Source organism: Venturia canescens, chromosome 5 (assembly GCF_019457755.1).
Source record: "Venturia canescens isolate UGA chromosome 5, ASM1945775v1, whole genome shotgun sequence".
In the NCBI taxonomy this organism is placed as follows: Eukaryota; Metazoa; Arthropoda; class Insecta; order Hymenoptera; family Ichneumonidae; genus Venturia; species Venturia canescens.
The window spans coordinates 17,338,148-17,357,534 of NC_057425.1; positions in this window are offsets into that span (position 1 = coordinate 17,338,148).

The following is a 19,387-nucleotide window of genomic DNA, read 5'->3' on the forward strand; positions in this document are numbered from 1 at the left end:
TAGTTTTCGAGATCTAGGTATATTTTTTCATAGTTTTTGCTACTTAGGTCAACGGCTCCATAGTTTTCGATGTCTAGGTATATTCCTTAATAGTTTTCCCTATCCAGGTCGACGGCTCCATGATTTTCGATGTCTACGTATATTTCTCTGCGGTTTTCGATCTCTGGGTCGACGTTTTCATGGTTTTTGATGTCTAGGTATATTTCTCTACGGTTTTCGATCTCTAGGTATATTCCTTAATAGTTTGCGCTATCCAGATCGACAGCTCCATGATTTTCGATGTCTAGGTATATTTTTTCATAGTTTTCGCTATCTGGTTCGACGGCTTCATAGTTTCCGATGTCTAGGTTGACGGCTTCATAGTTTTCGAGGTCTGGGTATATTTCTCCACGGTTTTCGAAGTCTAGGTCGACGGCTCTATGGTTATTGATGCCTAGGTATATTTCCCCACGGTTTTCGATGTCTAGGTATATTCTTTAACAGTTTTCGCTATCCAGGTCGATGGCTTTATGATTTTCGATGTCTAGGTATATTTTTTCATAGTTTTCGCTATCTAGGTCGACGGCTACATAGTTTTCGATGTCCACGTATATTTCTCTGCGGTTTTCGATGTCTGGGTCGACGTTTCCATAGTTTTCGATGTCTAGGTCGACGGCTCTATGATTATCGATGTCTAGGTATATTTCCCCGCGGTTTTCAACGTTTAGGTATATCCCTTAATAAAGTTTTCGCTATCCAGGTTGACGGCTCCATGGTTTTTGATGTCTAGGTATATTTCTCCACGGTTTTCGATGTCTAGATATATTCCTTAATAGTTTGCGCTATCCAGGTCGACGGCTCCATGATTTTCGATGTCTAGGTATATTTTTTCATAGTTTTCGCTATCTAGGTCGACGGCTCCATAGTTTTCGATGTCTAGGTATATTTCTCCATATTTTCCGATGTCTTGGTATATTTCTCCATGGTTTTTGGTGTCTAGGTCGACGGCTTCATAGTTTTCGAGGTCTAGGTATATTTTTTCATAGTTTTTTCTACCTAGGTCAACGGCTCCATAGTTTTTGATGTCTACGTATATTTCTCTACGGTTTTCGATGTCTAGGTCGACGGCTCCATAGTTTGCGATGCCTAGGTACATTCCTTAATAGTTTTTGCTACCCAGATGGACGGCTCCATAGTTTCCGATGTCTAGGTATATTATTCCATATTTTCCCATGTTTTGGTATATTTCTCTACGGTTTTCGATGTCTTGGTCGACGCTTCTATAGTTTTCGATGTTTAGGTATGTTTCTCCATAGTTTCTGATGTCTAGATATATGTTTTCATAGTTCTTACTATCTACGTCTTCGGCTCCATAGTTTTTGATATCGAGGTATCCCTAGATATCGAAAACTATGGAGCCGTTGACCAAAACGTAGAAAAATATGGAGCCGTCGACCTAGACATCGAAAACCGTGCAAAAAATATATCTAGACATCGGAAACCATGGAGCCGTCGACCTAGATAGCGAAAACTATGAAGAAATATACCTAGACAAAAAAATATAGAATTTTTATGATCAATTGGCAGAACATTTTGGATTCATTGGAAAATCATCGTCAATTGGTAATATCTCCTCCACCAATTGAAAATTTAAAGATCATTTGGAATGAAGTTTCCATCAATTACCAATTATTCAGGCAATTGATGATGTCATTTGAAATATTTACTGAGTTTCTGTCAATTGTTAATAACAATTCTCCGAGTGTGCGTTCTCGATCAATGCAAAAATTACAAATTGAACATTTTTTTTCTCCTGTCTCTGGTTGTATGGCTCGGTGTATTATTCATTCCCGCTGATGGCTCGTGAAAAGTGTAATTGAGAAGCGTTGATCGTTGTTGCGCAGCATTGTATAAATTATTTATCAATAAAGCGGTTGAACCCAACAAAACACAACGATGAAAATACAATATGATAATTGTTTTTTTATTATGTTAAATAATAAATCAGGAATAGTAATTATTTAAATTCGATTATGCGTAAATCTCGTTTGTCGTAACTATCAATCCCGTATTCGTTTACGAGAATACTTGACAATGGATATACAATGAACGATCATTGTCGTATCGCTCGGTGTATTATTCATTCCCGTTGATGAATTTTATCATCAGCCATGTTTGGTAAGTCTTCGGTAAACACTGAGACTGAAATCAATGGAGTGAGGAAAACGATCTTATGTTCTAGTTATTTCGTAAGTTTCGATTTTTAAAAGAAATCCCCAGAAAAGGCTCAGGCTCTTGCCATAAATATCACTTGAAGGATTGTTTAAAACTCTGATGCGAAACTTGGACGATTTTTTCGAAGGCGTTCTGAAAAATATACGATTTGAAATGTTTACTCAACTTACTGCTGTATTAAATGCAAATATCGCTCTCAAGGACTAAAAAAGTACTTTGGCAAGCTCGGGTATAGATTATTCGATCGAAAGTCAAAAAGTTATCAAAACATTCAGTCGTTAATTGAGTGATCCAATTCCAACCTTTTTGTCATGATAAATTTGTACAATGACTTAGCATCGATCGATTCCCCCTAAAATCTTAATCCAACGATCGAATTATCGTATCAAATTAATCGTAACAGAACATTGCTATTCAACGAATGGACACAAACTAGATGAAGAAAGAACGCTTAATTTTTTCCATTCCATACGACCCGATGGATCCGTTTCATCTGACCCAACATTACATCGACCGTAAAGATTTTCTGTGCGTTATTTCATGTTTTCAATTGTCAAACCGTTTGAATCCAATTCGGTTTGTACGAAAATCAATAAATGCGGATTTGATGAAAGCTTCATCAAATTACACCGGCATACAAAAAAAAAGTTGTCTGCGGATAGAACCGGACTCAACAGTCTCTACGTATTTTGGCCCGCTGAATCCGCATCCGGTGTTAGATTGGCCAATACACCTCCAAAATTTTGAGTTAATTTTAAAAAACTGCAAAAATGGCGATGTTACGTCCTGAAGGGACGAACGTAATTGGGAAATTTACTTAGTTTTCGCTGCCACCAACCTACACAGAGTGTAGGATTTTTGAAATGTGAAATATTTAGTAGATCTTTTGTTTGGTCTAAACGAAATTAAAATAATTGGATAATTATGGGAATAACCGAAATATTGAAGTGATTAAGTAATCGAAATAATTTAAGAGATAACGAAAGGGTGCCTATATGGTCCCGTACGGGCCCCGAAGCAGGAGATTGGGTCGCTCAAATAATTATTAACCGGGAAATCAGATTTATTGACATGGAAGTAGAAGGTTTGACGAGAACAGAAATAGTTGTGAAATGTATGCGAAAAGGAAAGATACAAAAGGTTTACATCACACGAACGGGAACAATTCTCCCATTCCGCTCCGCACACAATAACCGCGCCTTCGTTTGACGCGCGGTTCACACACACGCACAGAATTAACTTGGTTTTATGAAGAATAACAAAATGAGAAATAAACTTAACAAAAGGGTGCACGCAAAAGTCTGCAAGACTCGGCAAAAGAACGTCCGTGAGGCAAGGGGCAGTGTGTTGCTCACTTCGCGTTTGTTAACGGAAAACAGACTTATGATTCTCTGTGCGGTTCACCAATCTTTCAGGATTTACTACCCCGCCGCGAGCTTGCTGAATTACGGAGTTATCCACGTGGACGACCGAGAGTCACTTAAGAGCAAACGGAACTGATGTACAAAAATCCTCGCCACGGCGACGAGAGCTCGAAAGCGATCGTCGTGACGGGGTTTTCAGCATCTCAGCACTTTAGTCGTTCCCATGGATAGGTCCCTCGAACTCGCGATCAGGCGATGCTGATCGGGCGGATTCCGAGGGCTTCCGGCCAGCGGCGACACGAGGCAACGCACATAGGTCGCACTCAAGGACGCTCTGTTGTCAAGTCGCGCAATTGTCGGAGAAGGCCGTCGTCACGAACCGCGTATATTGAAATCACACGCGGGACGTGACAGCGAAAAAGCATGATAAAAGTGTCTTTGAGTATGAAAGCAAAGCTCCCCAAACCTTCAACCAAGAAGAATTTAATTATCCTATACGAGATGTAGGACTGCCGAAAAATGGAGCTGAATACTTGGCGGCAAGATTGAAAAAGAAAAACTAGCTATCAAAAGCAACATCAACTTACTTTTATCGTGACAGGAAGAATGCATAAAATACATAAAAAACACCCCCAAGTAAGGTCGAAGACAACTTTTATTATGCTTTTAACAGTGATTTTCCGCAATGTTTGCGGTTTTTTGAAATTTACTCAAAATTTTGGGGATGTATCGGCGCATTTAACCTTGGATTTAGATTCAGCGCATCAAATTTCATAAAAAACACCCCCCAAGTAAGGTCAAAGACAACTTTTATCAAAGACACTTTTATCATGCTTTTTCGCCATTTTTGCAGTTTTTTAAAATTAACTCAAAATTTTGGAGGTGTATTGGCCAATCTAACACCGGATGCGGATTCAGCGGGCCAAAATACGTAGAGACTGTTGAGTCCGGTTCTATCCGCAGACAACTTTTTTTTTGTATGCCGGTGTAATTTGATGAAGCTTTCATCAAATCCGCATTTATTGATTTTCGTACAAACCGAATTGGATTCAAACGGTTTGACAATTGAAAACATGAAATAACGCACAGAAAATCTTTACGGTCGATGTAATGTTGGGTCAGATGAAACGGATCCATCGGGTCGTATGGAATGGAAAAAATTAAGCGTTCTTTCTTCATCTAGTTTGTGTCCATTCGTTGAATAGCAATGTTCTGTTACGATTAATTTGATACGATAATTCGATCGTTGGATTAAGATTTTAGGGGGAATCGATCGATGCTAAGTCATTGTACAAATTTATCATGACAAAAAGGTTGGAATTGGATCACTCAATTAACGACTGAATGTTTTGATAACTTTTTGACTTTCGATCGAATAATCTATACCCGAGCTTGCCAAAGTACTTTTTTAGTCCTTGAGAGCGATATTTGCATTTAATACAGCAGTAAGTTGAGTAAACATTTCAAATCGTATATTTTTCAGAACGCCTTCGAAAAAATCGTCCAAGTTTCGCATCAGAGTTTTAAACAATCCTTCAAGTGATATTTATGGCAAGAGCCTGAGCCTTTTCTGGGGATTTCTTTTAAAAATCGAAACTTACGAAATAACTAGAACATAAGATCGTTTTCCTCACTCCATTGATTTCAGTCTCAGTGTTTACCGAAGACTTACCAAACATGGCTGATGATAAAATTCATCAACGGGAATGAATAATACACCGAGCGATACGACAATGATCGTTCATTGTATATCCATTGTCAAGTATTCTCGTAAACGAATACGGGATTGATAGTTACGACAAACGAGATTTACGCATAATCGAATTTAAATAATTACTATTCCTGATTTATTATTTAACATAATAAAAAAACAATTATCATATTGTATTTTCATCGTTGTGTTTTGTTGGGTTCAACCGCTTTATTGATAAATAATTTATACAATGCTGCGCAACAACGATCAACGCTTCTCAATTACACTTTTCACGAGCCATCAGCGGGAATGAATAATACACCGAGCCATACAACCAGAGACAGGAGAAAAAAAATGTTCAATTTGTAATTTTTGCATTGATCGAGAACGCACACTCGGAGAATTGTTATTAACAATTGACAGAAACTCAGTAAATATTTCAAATGACATCATCAATTGCCTGAATAATTGGTAATTGATGGAAACTTCATTCCAAATGATCTTTAAATTTTCAATTGGTGGAGGAGATATTACCAATTGACGATGATTTTCCAATGAATCCAAAATGTTCTGCCAATTGATCATAAAAATTCTATATTTTTTTGTCTAGGTATATTTCTTCATAGTTTTCGCTATCTAGGTCGACGGCTCCATGGTTTCCGATGTCTAGATATATTTTTTGCACGGTTTTCGATGTCTAGGTCGACGGCTCCATATTTTTCTACGTTTTGGTCAACGGCTCCATAGTTTTCAATATCTAGGGATACCTCGACATCAAAAACTATGGAGCCGAAGACGTAGATAGTAAGAACTATGAAAACATATATCTAGACATCAGAAACTATGGAGAAACATACCTAAACATCGAAAACTATAGAAGCGTCGACCAAGACATCGAAAACCGTAGAGAAATATACCAAAACATGGGAAAATATGGAATAATATACCTAGACATCGGAAACTATGGAGCCGTCCATCTGGGTAGCAAAAACTATTAAGGAATGTACCTAGGCATCGCAAACTATGGAGCCGTCGACCTAGACATCGAAAACCGTAGAGAAATATACGTAGACATCAAAAACTATGGAGCCGTTGACCTAGGTAGAAAAAACTATGAAAAAATAAACCTAGACCTCGAAAACTATGAAGCCGTCGACCTAGACACCAAAAACCATGGAGAAATATACCAAAACATCGGAAAATATGGAGAAATATACCTAGACATCGAAAACTATGGAGCCGTCGACCTAGATAGCGAAAACTATGAAAAAATATACCTAGACATCGAAAATCATGGAGCCGTCGACCTGGATAGCGCAAACTATTAAGGAATATATCTAGACATCGAAAACCGTGGAGAAATATACCTAGACATCGAAAACTATGGAAACGTCGACCCAGACATCGAAAACCGCAGAGAAATATACGTAGACATCGAAAACTATGAAAAAATATACCTAGACATCGAAAATCATGGAGCCGTCGACCTGGATAGCGAAAACTATTAAGGAATATACCTAGACATCGAAAACCGTGAAGCCGTCAACCTGGATAGCGAAAACTATTAAGGAAAATACCTAGACATCGAAAACCGTGGGGAAATATACCTAGACATCGAAAACCATGGAAACGTCAACCCAGACATCGAAAACCGCAGAGAAATATACGTAGACATCGAAAACTATGGAGCCGTCGACCTAGATAGCGAAAACTGTGGAGTCGTTGACCTAGGTAGCAAAAACTATGAAAAAATATACCTAGACCTCGACAACTATGAAGCCGTCGACCTAGACATCAAAAACCATACGTAGACATCGAATACTATGGAGCCTTTGACCTAGGTAGCAAAAACATTGAAAAAGTGTACCTAGACATCGAAAATCATGGAACCGTCGACCTGAATAGCGAAAACTATGAAAAAATATACTTAGACATCGAAAATCATGGAGCCTTCGACCTGGATAGCACAAACTATTAAAGAATATACCTAGACATCGAAAACCGTGGAGAATTATACCTAGACATCAAAAACCATGGAACCGTCAACCTGGATAGCGAAAACCATTAAGGAATATACCTAGACATTGAAAACCGTGGGGAAATATACCTAGACATCGATAACCATAGAGCCGTTGACCTAGACATCGAAAACTATAGAAACGTCGACCCAGACATCGAAAACCGCAAAGAAATATACGTGGACATCGATAACCATAGAGCCGTCGACCTAGATAGCGAAAACTATGAAAAAATATACCTAGACATCGAAAATCATGGAGCCGTCGACCTGAATAGCGAAAACTATTAAGGAATATACCTAGACATCGAAAACCGTGAAGCCGTCAACCTGGATAGCGAAAACTATTAAGGAATATACCAAGACATCGAAAACCGTAGAGAAATATACCTAGACATCAAAAACCATGCAGCCGTCAACCTGGATAGCAAAAAAACCGTGGGGAAATATACCTAGACATCGATAACCATAGAGCCGTCAACCTAGACATCGAAAACTATGGAAACGTCGATCCAGGCATCGAAAACCGCAGAGAAATATACGTGGACATCGAAAACTATGGAGCCGTCGACCTAGATAGCGAAAACTATTAAGGAATATACCTAGACATCGAAAACCGTGGGGAAATATACCTAGACATCGGTAACCATAGAGCCGTCGACCTAGACTTCGAAAACCGTGGAGAAATATACCTAGACATCGAAAACTATGGAGCCGTCGACCTAGACATCGAATACTATGGAGTCGTTGACCTAGGTAGCAAAAACTATGAAAAAATATACCTAGACCTCGAAAATTATGAAGTCGTCGACCTGGATAGTGAAAACTTTTAAGGAACATACGTAGACATCGAAAACTGTGGAGAAATATACCTAAATATCAATAACCTTGGCGCTGTCTACCATCAATTGAAAATTACTTGGTCAATTAGCAATTATATAACACAATAAAAAAAAAATTTATCACATTGCGTTTTCATCGTTGTGTTTCCACTTTATTGATAAATAATTTATACAATGCGCAACAAAGATCACCGCTTCCCAATTACACTTTTCACGAGCATTCTTGTTATTATACTGCCATCCCCATGTCGTCGCTAATATTATCAGTATTACTATATATATTGCTTGAAATTCTTTTCTGTTTCGAATGCACAGCTGTGGCCTCGTATTCCGGATGCCCAGAATCCGCTACCCGAACTAGTCAAATCAAGTACACCTTCGGGTATCTCCGTCAATCTACTATTGTCAGATTATCGACTAAACAGCGATGGCGCCATCTTACATCACTTTCAAGAGTTACACGATTCTCGCTTGTTTTTTGACTCAAATGATTTTGGCTCAAATGGTTTTGGCCCAAACGAGCTGTAACCATCAAGGACGAGTATTTAAGGGATTTAGGCCAAAAGAGCTGAACTCCAACTCGATACTTTTACAACAAGTTAACAATAAGTTTATTTAAGAAGTTACAAATTCGAGGTTTTATTGCCTCGAGACCGATCGTTACAATTCCCGTCAAAGACTGTCGAATTTTGGGTTAGTCGATAATTTTATAGATTCTCCTTCTCGTGCGAATATAACCTAGATTTCCTTCTGAAAGTTTCGATGTTGACATCGAGGGTCGATGCGCTCGTTCGGGAGCATCGATATTTCATCATTGCTGCGTTTGCGCTGAGAGTGCTTAATTTGTTTTAATGAGTGCGATGTACGGGCACAACATCCCTCCCCCCTTTGGGAGACGAAATTTATTTCGGCTATTTTTCGCACGGAATTAAAATAATTAAATTTGTGTGAAACTTGAATATGTTTTTCCTTTTTTAATTCCTTTTCCACTTTTAGTAGGATTATGTTTAGGTTATAATGAAGCGTTTTGTGTGGCATTATTTTTGTTTTTTGGGCGTGCCTTAGTTATGTAAATTTTATCATCAGTAGATCTAGATGCAAGTTCTTCTATGATTTTTGGTCTTGCCACGAAAGTCGGGGCTAGTTCGATATCATTAGTTTGTTGTATTAATCTCTTTGGCAATGTTTAGCTTTAAAAATTGTTAAAATGATAATTATTATAATGATCAGAGTCATGCTGATGGCACTTAGAGAGTAATTTCCAATTATGTGATAAGGATGTGCCCAAATATTTGGTTCTTCTTCTAGTTTTTGCTTAAGAATTTCAATTCGTTCGCCTAATTTATTCGTTTCCAGTGGATTAGTAATTATTTTTGATGGTACGCTGTAATTGAAAATTGGGTGATTAGCGTTTACCATTCCAATCGCATTTGTTAAATTATATAGTGGTATAAATGTTATAAATTCGTGTTGTCGTAGTTCGTTTAAAGATAACAATTGAAAATTTATTGATGTGGCGGAACATTCTCCGTCCAAAGCCAGTAATCCTGTATTGTGGATTATTTCGTGTGTCGTAGATTTATTTTTACAATCTATTCTTACGCTTTCGGGTTTTGGGGCTACGAATAGCCATCTACCTTCTTTTTCTAGTGCGATTATTAATGTTTTCTCGAGTTTTACAATTCGTTGATTACATGATAGTTTTTCGGGATCATTTCCTAAATAAATCGCTATTTCGCATGGCGTATTGCCGTTTATTGTTTGTAGTGATTGTTTAGGTTTGTAATAATAAATATTGTCGACTTTTCTGGCTTTGTTTAAATCTTCTTCAGACATTGTTATATACATTCTTTTGTAGTTGTCTACGATTATTATTTTAGATGTAGTTTCTATGAATTGGAACTGATTCTTATTGATTTTCGTAGGTAGTGGGTAGACTTTGTTGACTTTCAAAATTGAACTTTCGATTAAAGGGAATTTTATGATTAGAATAAATCGTAGTTTTGCTGTATAGCTAGTGATTTCTACTGTTTTCAGTAAGTTAGTCATTTCACTACTCTTAATGTTTGTTGGAAAGTTTAATCCTTTAGGAATCTAAGGAGTTGCTTCTATTAAATAGTCGGCTAATTGTTTAGGTGAAATTACCGTAGGGTTTATTGTTCCCTTGTAAATTTATGTTAAAAAGTTTGCTAGTTGATTTACGTCGCTTGTAAAAGCTTCGACTGTCGCTGTAAATACCTTTATATTTTCGTCTATCATTTGTTTCCTTTTTATTGTTGAAAATTGACCTTCTACCGTGTTTTTAATTCTTTCTATCATATGCATTAAATTGTCCATTTTGTCTATTATTTCGGAAGTAGATTCGTTGTAGAGTTTTAGTGTAGATTGTAGTATTTGTACATTTTCTTTTAACATATCTTCGTCAGTTTTTTGTCTTGTTATTATGTCGTCAATGTTTTTATCTATTTTTTCTGCGTCATCTTGGTCGAGATTCCCAGTTATTGCTTTGATTATTGTTCCTAGACCATTAATTAATCCTCTTTTGTTTCTACTTTCTCCTGTGCCTACGAAGTTGTATATCGCTGTTATTGAGGAACTGTCTTTCTTCAATAACGGTTTTAATGTGCTGTCTACGGTGGAACATAGTGAATCGTCAGTCATTTTGTTGCATAATTTTTCCAAAGCTTCTAGTGTTTTGAATAAAACGTCTGCTTTTCTTTCCATATAGTGTAGATCCATGTGGATTACTAATTTCCATGTTCCTTTTACCAAATATAATGATCCTATTTCCTCGAAGTATATTCCTGGCGATGTTTGAAAATTGTTGATTCGGTATTCATTGATTACCGATGACTCGATCCCTCCTACGACTGCTATTGCGCTCGCACACCTGTAATGGGTTGTTTGAGTTAGTCGCTAGTCGGTCGGTACGGTAGAAATCAACTTATCGCGATGTCGGTAAGTGCGTCGGGTGGTTATTGTTTTGAAAGGATTTTTGACCCTATTTTCTGTTTCTTTTCCGACTACTTGTCAATTCGCTGAATTTGCGTTTTGAACTTTTATTTTACCGCGAATGTCTTTCGTATTCACTTAGTGTACTAACGTCTTTGAGCGCATTTCGTTTGCGAGAAAAATGGCGAATATTGTCCATATCAATTTGAGAGAAGCGATTTTTTTCGTCGTAGCGGAGACCCGCCGTAAGGAAGTGTCGGTGAGTTTAGAATAAAGTGAATTGTGTATAGATATGGATTTATATAATGAATTTGTTTTTAATTTTTTAACATGTTTCTTCTTTCTTTTCAGCGCGTTTTGTATGGGCCCCCTTTGCCGAAACGGCGTCGTGGCACCACTCTGGAGTTTGCGGCACGTGTTTTCCGTGAGGAATTTATTGTAAGTTATTTTCATTTATTTTATTTATTTTTATATGTATAATTTCCTATTTTATTTAATCCCCTTTTCCTTTTTTGTTGCAGGAATTTATTGAGGATTTTGCCGAGTACCGTCGGTATTGTCGGGCTGAGCCCAACGACGAGTTCGGTCGGCCCCGGGGAACCGAGGGGTTCGACACTGGCTTCATCCATTGGATGTTTGAAGGGCGGTGGGGCCAGCTACACCCGGAAGATGACTGGGATCATCCAGCCTGGTCCCACCCTTTGGGTGTTGCCTCTGCTTATGATGCAGACTAGTTAATTTTTATATTCTCAACTTGTAATTTCTTTTGTAATTTTAAGTTTTGTAATTTTGCTCTGTTTTGTAATTTAAAGTTTTGTAATTAAGCTTTGTAATTAAATTTGTGATTTAAGCTTTGCCTGGATATAATAAATCGACAATACTTTCTTTTGGTTTTACAAATTCTAGTTTATTCATATTTTTTTAGTGCATCCTTTTTTTTTTTTTTTTTTTTTTTTTACCAAGGAGTTGCGGAAATCCTTTTTACGGATTCCATGTAGTCTTACGGACTACATGGGTATGTGGGACTCCCAAAAAAATAGGCCTACCCACTAAAACCGCCACCTCCTTGTTGTCCTTCCCCCCAGCCAGGGACTATGTTGATATTACTTCTGACTGGGGGTTCTGTCTGTGTTCGTTCGTCCGTTCTGTCCCACCGTTATCGTCACGTCGCGTCACTCCGTCTGCTCAGTCATCCGTCAAGCAGCCGTCCGCGTTCTTACGTCGCAGTATCGTTTCCGTGTAGGTGGCGACTAAGCACCACCACTCAGGTTCGTGCAGCATTATCCCGACGATATTCTCCGGGGTAATACTGCCAACTGTTATTTCCAGTTCTTGTCTCTGTCTCGTCCAGCGGTCACACACGAAAAACGTGTGTTCCGCGTCGTCTTGTTCATGTCCACAGTACTTACAGTCAGGTGTCCGTACTCTGTTCATTCTGTGGAGGTACCGTCGGAAGTAACCGTGCCCCGTCAAGAGCTGGGTAACGTAAAAATTCACGTCCCCGAACTTCCTTCCGAGCCACGGCCTCAGGTCCCGTATAAGTCGTCTCGTCCAGTTACCATCGTTTCCGTTTGTCCACCGTCCTTGCCAAGTGTCTATCGTCCTTTCGCGCTCGGCAATTGCCGCGTTCTTCCGTCCTATGTCCGCACTGCTCCCGTAGACCCTCTTACGCTCAAACGCAAGGAGATCCACGGGAATTACGCCCGCCACCACCATAACAGCTTGTGCAGAGACTGTCCGGTAGGAGCAAGCGATTCGCAGCGCTCCTTGTCGCTGTACCATCGTCATCGTCTTGCAGTACTTCTTTGTCTGCAGGGAGTCTGCCCAGATCTCCGCACCGTACAGGAGGATCGAGTGAGCTGTCGCCATTAACAGTCGCCGTTTCCCCGGTCTCGGTCCCGTCGTGTTGGCCATCAGGCGGCTCAAGGATGCTATCCTCTCTGCCGCCCTCTGGGCCGTCTTCTGTATGTGAGGCCAGAAGGTCATCTTCGTATCAAGGGTTACCCCAAGGTACTTGACTTCCCCCTTGGTCTCCGTCTCGTGTGCCCCCACTCTCATGGGCAGTATCGTCTGTATGCGTCTTCTCGTAAGGAGCGTCAGTTCCGTCTTTTCCGTTGCGAGTTGCAGTCCGTGGTCTGTCATCCAACGTCCAACTCGTCTCATGGTCTGGTTCAACTTCAGCTGTGCTAGTTCCGGAGAGCGCTCTGTAATCACCGCCGCTACGTCATCTGCGTAGGCGACGAGGATCACTCCGAGCGGCATCTCCAGCCGAAGCAAGCTGTCGTATAAGCCATTCCAGAAGTCAGGTCCCAGTATCGACCCCTGGGCAACCCCAGCGGTGACCTGTCTCGTTACCTGTCCTTCTATCGTCTCGTACGTTATACGTCTGTTTTTTAGGTAATCCTCCACAACCCGAGCCAAGTAAGGTGGGATCCCGAAGTTGCTTTTCAGCGCCTCCAAGATATCCACCCACCTGGCCGAGTTGAAAGCATTCCTGATGTCCAGTGTCGCCAGCAGCACGATAGGTCGGGCTGCGTGGCAGTGTCTGTCCAGTTCCAGGAAAGAGTCAACCACCTTTTGGATTGCTCCAATCGTCGATCGACCCCTCCTGAAACCGAACTGCAGGTCGGAGAGACCCCCTCCGGCCTGCATCGCGTCCGTCAGTCTCGGTCTCAGTAATTGTTCGTAGAGTTTACCTGTCGTGTCAAGTAAACTCAACGGTCGGTAGGCCGAGGGCGTGTTAGGGTCGCCCTTACCTTTCGGAATAAGGACGAGCCTCGCCTCTTTCCACCGACCGCTGAACGTTCCTGTCGTCAAGCACGTGTTGTACAGGTCGAGAAGTATCTCCGGCCGTAGGCGAGCCACGAGCCGAAGGATCTCAGCCGGTACTCCGTCTGGTCCCGGCGCCTTACCACTCTTCATCGCCTTCGTTGCTCTGGTGAGCTCCTCAGCGATAAAGACGGGGGGCGCCGGCGCGTCAGCGTCGTCCGTCACGTTCGTCCGTATCGGGTGCGTCGGAAACAATCCGTCAACAATCCGTCCTGCTGTTTCGGCGTCTTTGAGTTCTGGTGGAACTCGGGCCCCTAGTTTGCCGGTCACAATCTTGTAGCCGGTTCCCCAGGGATCCTCGTTCACCTCCTCGCAGAGCTTCCTCCAGCATCGCGTCTTGCTGTCCCGTATTGCCTTCGTCAGCGTCTTCCGTGCTGTTTTGTATATGGCCTGGAGGTTTTCCCTTTCGGGTCCGCCCCCAGCCCTCGTCACTCGTCGCCGATTTGCCAGGCAAATCCTGCGCAATTCGGCGATCTCGTCCGTCCACCAGTATTGTGGTCGTCTTTTCTGTGTCTGTCGTCGTTTCGGCATTGTGCTGTTGCACAAGCCGCCTATTAGTTTGGCCGTCTCGTCTGTCAGTCTCTCCGCCCTTTGCCGGCCAGTTAGCTCGGGGGGAATTTTCGTCATCGGAGCTGGTGCTGCCATCAACTCCTCAGAAAATTTTCGTCCGTCCAGTCTGTCAAGGTTCCACCGCGGGGGCTGGTGGGCTCTCGTTCGTCTCGTTTCTGTCCGTCCTGCCACTTCGAAGGTGATGTACTGGTGATCGCTGGCTGTATAGTCCTCGATCACCCGCCACCCCCTCAGCCGTGACAGGATACCGTCCGACGTCAGCGTCACGTCCGGGATGGAGTCTCCAAATCCTGGTCGTCTGTACGTCGGCGTATGTCCCGTATTGACCACTGCTAGGTCCAGCCTTGCGGCTTAGTGCATCCCTTTAGTATTATCTAAATTGTCATTATTATCTTAATTTATTATTATTATTGTGTGTTTCGTTCATGCATGTATAGCTGGGTACTGTAACGTAATATTTTCCCCGATGGGTACGATCACGTCCCTTCTCAGCTCACCCGTCTCGTCCTCTCGCACCACTCTCCGGCCATGAGAGTGAATTGGGCGCCAGGTACGAAGTACCGCCGATTACTCGACTTTTGATTCATTCACTCTCAACGATGGTAACGTCAAATAATATAATTTACGACACAGAGGGAACGAGAGACACGCGTGACTGAGGACGGTCCGGCTACTCAGCTCATCTGAGATACTGAAAGGTAGAGGGGGGGATCCTTGGGGAAAAGGTAGCAATTCGCAACGCAAAAAAAATAAGCCAAGACAAAGCAGAATTCTGGACATATTTCAAGCTTTATTCACAGTGACCGAATAAGTTCGAATACAGCAAAAGGGATAAATTATAACCGGGTTGGACTCGATACAAAATAAAGTTTGAGGGAAATTAATTCGGGGGGCATCAGATCGCAAAACTTTGACTGCTCGCGCCGTAACGAGGGACTTCGCGCGGGGCGCGCCCGAATTCACCGAGTAATAACGTGGTTAACGATTCGCCTCGTGGTCTCCCGGGTGCCGTAGGTAATCGACAACCGATGCTCTGGCGTGCAGGTAAAAGGTAATCAGCCGTCCGCCAAGCGGATGCTCTAGGTAAAAGGTAAAAGGTAAGCAACGCCAGAACGGCCGGTGCCCTAGGTAATCCAAGGTAAAAGGTAATTGGCACCCGTTCGATCGCGAGGAATCCGGCGATACGCGACGAAAGGTAACCGAAGGTAACAGCGGGACGAACTTCGGCCAAGCGCGAGGTAACGCCGAAGTTCCCGCGCGTTCAGTGGAGATAATACGAGCTGACGCGAATAAAGAATGCGGTAAAATAGGGATAATGAGCGTCGGATTAATATTGGCGAAGATAACAGAGATGATGCAATAATACTTGGTAATAATGCTCGCAGAAAAAGGTAACCGAAAAGACGGTAAGCGTCACACGAAATAGAAAAAGAACAATATAGGCGAAGGTAAAAATAACGGTTGCAAAAGATTCGTTACGAAAGACCAAATATAACGCCGTATAAACGATGCTCGCCAGCGCGAGCGAGAGAGACAGAGCGCAAACAAACGCGAGGTAACGTGCTCGCTAGAGCCTCGGCGCGTGCAGGGAGAAAGAGAGAGAGAGAGGCGTCGTCGCGGGGAATATTCCAGCGCGTACGACGCAATTTCACAAAGACTCGAATTCTATGATTGACTCTACTTAACGCGAACTTTAAAGAAATAATTGAGACCAAATTAATAACGAAAAACTGATCAAGCTAAGCCCTTCAAAACGACAATATCAAAAGACGAGAAACACGGGAAGTATCGGCCGCAATCTCGCTCGATACCTCGCCCTCGTGTCCCACTAAAACGCAACATAAACTATAAAAACCGGAACTATATTCCGAAATAACAAGAGAAAAGAAAAGGGCTCGACTAGATCAGTGAATTCGGTGGAGATAACGAGTTGGACTTACCGAGGAACGCTCGCTGCACAAAGGGGTGGTCGTTGGACTTGACTGGACGCTGACTCCCCGGAATGATGTTCGGAACTCGACTAATTGTGCGTGCGAGCGGTCCTCGCGATTCGGCGCTGTCCCCACCACCGGGCCCCGGCATCGCAGCGCTCTCGCGCTAGGCGCGAGCCCGAGCGCGAACGCTTGGCTCGCGCTTTCGCGCGGGATTTTCAAATGAGGAGCGCGCCATGAACGTAATTGTGGTTACGCCTTTTGCCTGAACGGATTAATAACAACTCACCTCTTGTCCTCACCTTCCCCGCTCACTCGAAACACTCCTCTCGACTTGATAGCCGTGATCCGGGTGTCTTTCCTCTTGGGGATCCGGCGGGCAGCTCCGGAAGGACGAGGGGAGGCCTCCCTCACGACTCCGGACGTCTCAGAGACGTGGTGGGCCCACAAAATAAACCACCAGGTACAACAGCACCTCGCCTCCAGAAAAACTCCCCCAGATCCCACCTGACGAGGCGCCGGTTCACACGGACTGTGACACCCGAATCCACGGTAGTGCGGGCGGTGCAACTCTGGGTTGCTACAGCGGGAAAGACACGGGCGGCGTTCAAAATATGGCCTATGCCAGCGTGCTCTTTCGGCCGCCCGCAAGTCGAGAATGTTATTCGATGCTCGGTGACGGTGTGAGAGGGTGATCCTTATGAGCGAGATCGGCTCAGACAATCGGCGAGCCTCAAGCAGAATAATACTGATGGGGGGAGGAGGGCCCCGGCGCGTGGCAACGCCAAATCACTCCACTATCAAACGAAGCTGTCAAAATACACGTCATTAGAACTTAAAAAAAGCGAACTACAATTCTCTCTCTCTTCCTTGCACGCGGAGGTAACAGAAGGTAAAACAGGTAAATTTCGCTAGCAAGGTAATACACGGGTTAATAAACTAATACTTAAAGATACGTGACGCTGAGTCTTGTTCCGAACATCGCCAGTGAGTCGAGGGGCGTCCCAAAATGGACCGTAAACCCGGTCCACTGGTCGACACAGATCGTACGAGTGGCGGGGCAGAAATGTCACGTCACAGTACATAAATCTCATATGCCCATATGTTTTATTTGCCGGTTTTACTTTTTGAAGTTGTCGCGCATGAAGTACCGCGTGAAGTTAGTGGTTACCGAACAGCGGTTTTTATGTCTGCTGTGATACCGGCGAGACTTACTGCGGTCGACTATTGGGTAACGTAAGGCTTGATCCGCTCCACGTGTACTCGGACAGTTTTGCGTCCCCTGCCGATACTGTAGTTCACTGATGAGTGCTTGTTTTTTGTTTCAAACGGTCCTGTCCATTTTGGCGTTAATTTCGCTGACCTGCCTCAACGAACTGTTGGGTCGAGCAGCAGTACTTTATCGCCAACGCGATGTTCGATGTTTTTTGCAGTTTCCCATTGTTTTTCCGCTATTTTCTCCTCTTTTTCCACTAATTTTTCTCTCGCGACTTGCTAAGTCGCCCTGAGTCGTTCTCGAAGTTCGGCTGCATAGTCGTCGTACGAATATGTGGTTCTCGGCGGCTCTTTGAGTGCAGTCGGTAACACAGGTTTTTGGCCATACCTCAATTCATACGGAGTGAATCCTGTAGATGAATGGGGTGTTGTGTTGTATGTATACATGGCGTATGGTAGCCATAAGTCCCAATCCCTTTGATAGTCTTGGACGAAATGTTATAAATATTCTGCTAAAGTGCGATGGGATTTTTCCAATGCTCCGTTTGATTGTGGATGATATGCGGTTGTTTGAATTTTCCTGATGCGTAATAATTTGCACGTTTCCTTAAAAACGTCGCTCAGAAAATTCGTTCCCTGATCGGAGAGAATGGTTTGAGGAGGTCCATGCTGGCAAATGATCCGAGTGGTGAATGCCCTTGCTACTTCTTGTGCCTCCTGAATTTCCAATGGAATTGCTTCGGAAAATTTTGTTAATAAACATTGAGCTGTTAGAATGTATTTATGTCACCGGTCCGTTTCAGGTAGAGGTCCTACTATATCGACCGCGCATTTTTCAAATGCTCTTTCTGGAGTGTCGGTGATAATCATCGGTGCTCGATTTAGATTCGTTACTTTATTCTTTTGACATTTGTCGCATTTCGCTACGTATTCTTTTATTTCCTTTTTCATTCCTGACCAACGATACTTTTCTTGAATTCGTTGAGTCATTCTTTTTACTCCGGGGTGTCCTCCGAGAGGCGTGTCGTGATACTCTCGTAGTATTATTTTTCTGTCTCTCTCTGACAGGTTCGTCGCGTCGGAGTCGAGGTGTTCGGTTTCACTCTCGCTATCTCCTTCGTCGCTGTCCACTATGGGCGTCTCATTTTTATCTTCTGCAGCACTCGGTTGATTATCAAGTCGGCCATGATAATTAGGGATGGACCTATTCTCCGAGGAGGCTGAAGTTGTTGAAGAAGATGAAAACGCGTCGTTCATGACTTTACGCGTTCTTTCTTTCCCCCTTTTTTTCAGCTGATCAGTGTTTTCATTCTGATCGAGCGTGTTCGCGTATGTGCGACTTAGCGCGTCAGCATTTGTATTCCTTTTTCCTTCATTATATTCAATTCTGTAAGTGTATTCTTCCTTGCCTGGAGAGTTTTTAACTTCAATTTTTTCTATTTGTTTTTGTTTGTGATCGTTTTCTATTTCTTCTATTTCGACTGTCGGCCTTTCTCTTGAGATTTCCTGATCTAAGGTATTTAAAAACATAATTGAAGAAGTCATTCCTTTTTGCGGAATTATTCCTTCCTCTATTTTTACTCCTTTTTTAATTTTGCGGGCTGATAAACATCCTACCGCTAAATTTTTTGCTTTTACGTAGTGGATGCTCTCGGAACGGGATTTTAGTTTCTCCGAACCGTTCACCAAAGGCTCGACATGTCCATACATTTTGATTATGCGGCCACCTAGAATGTCGACCTTGTGTTTTTTAATAAAAT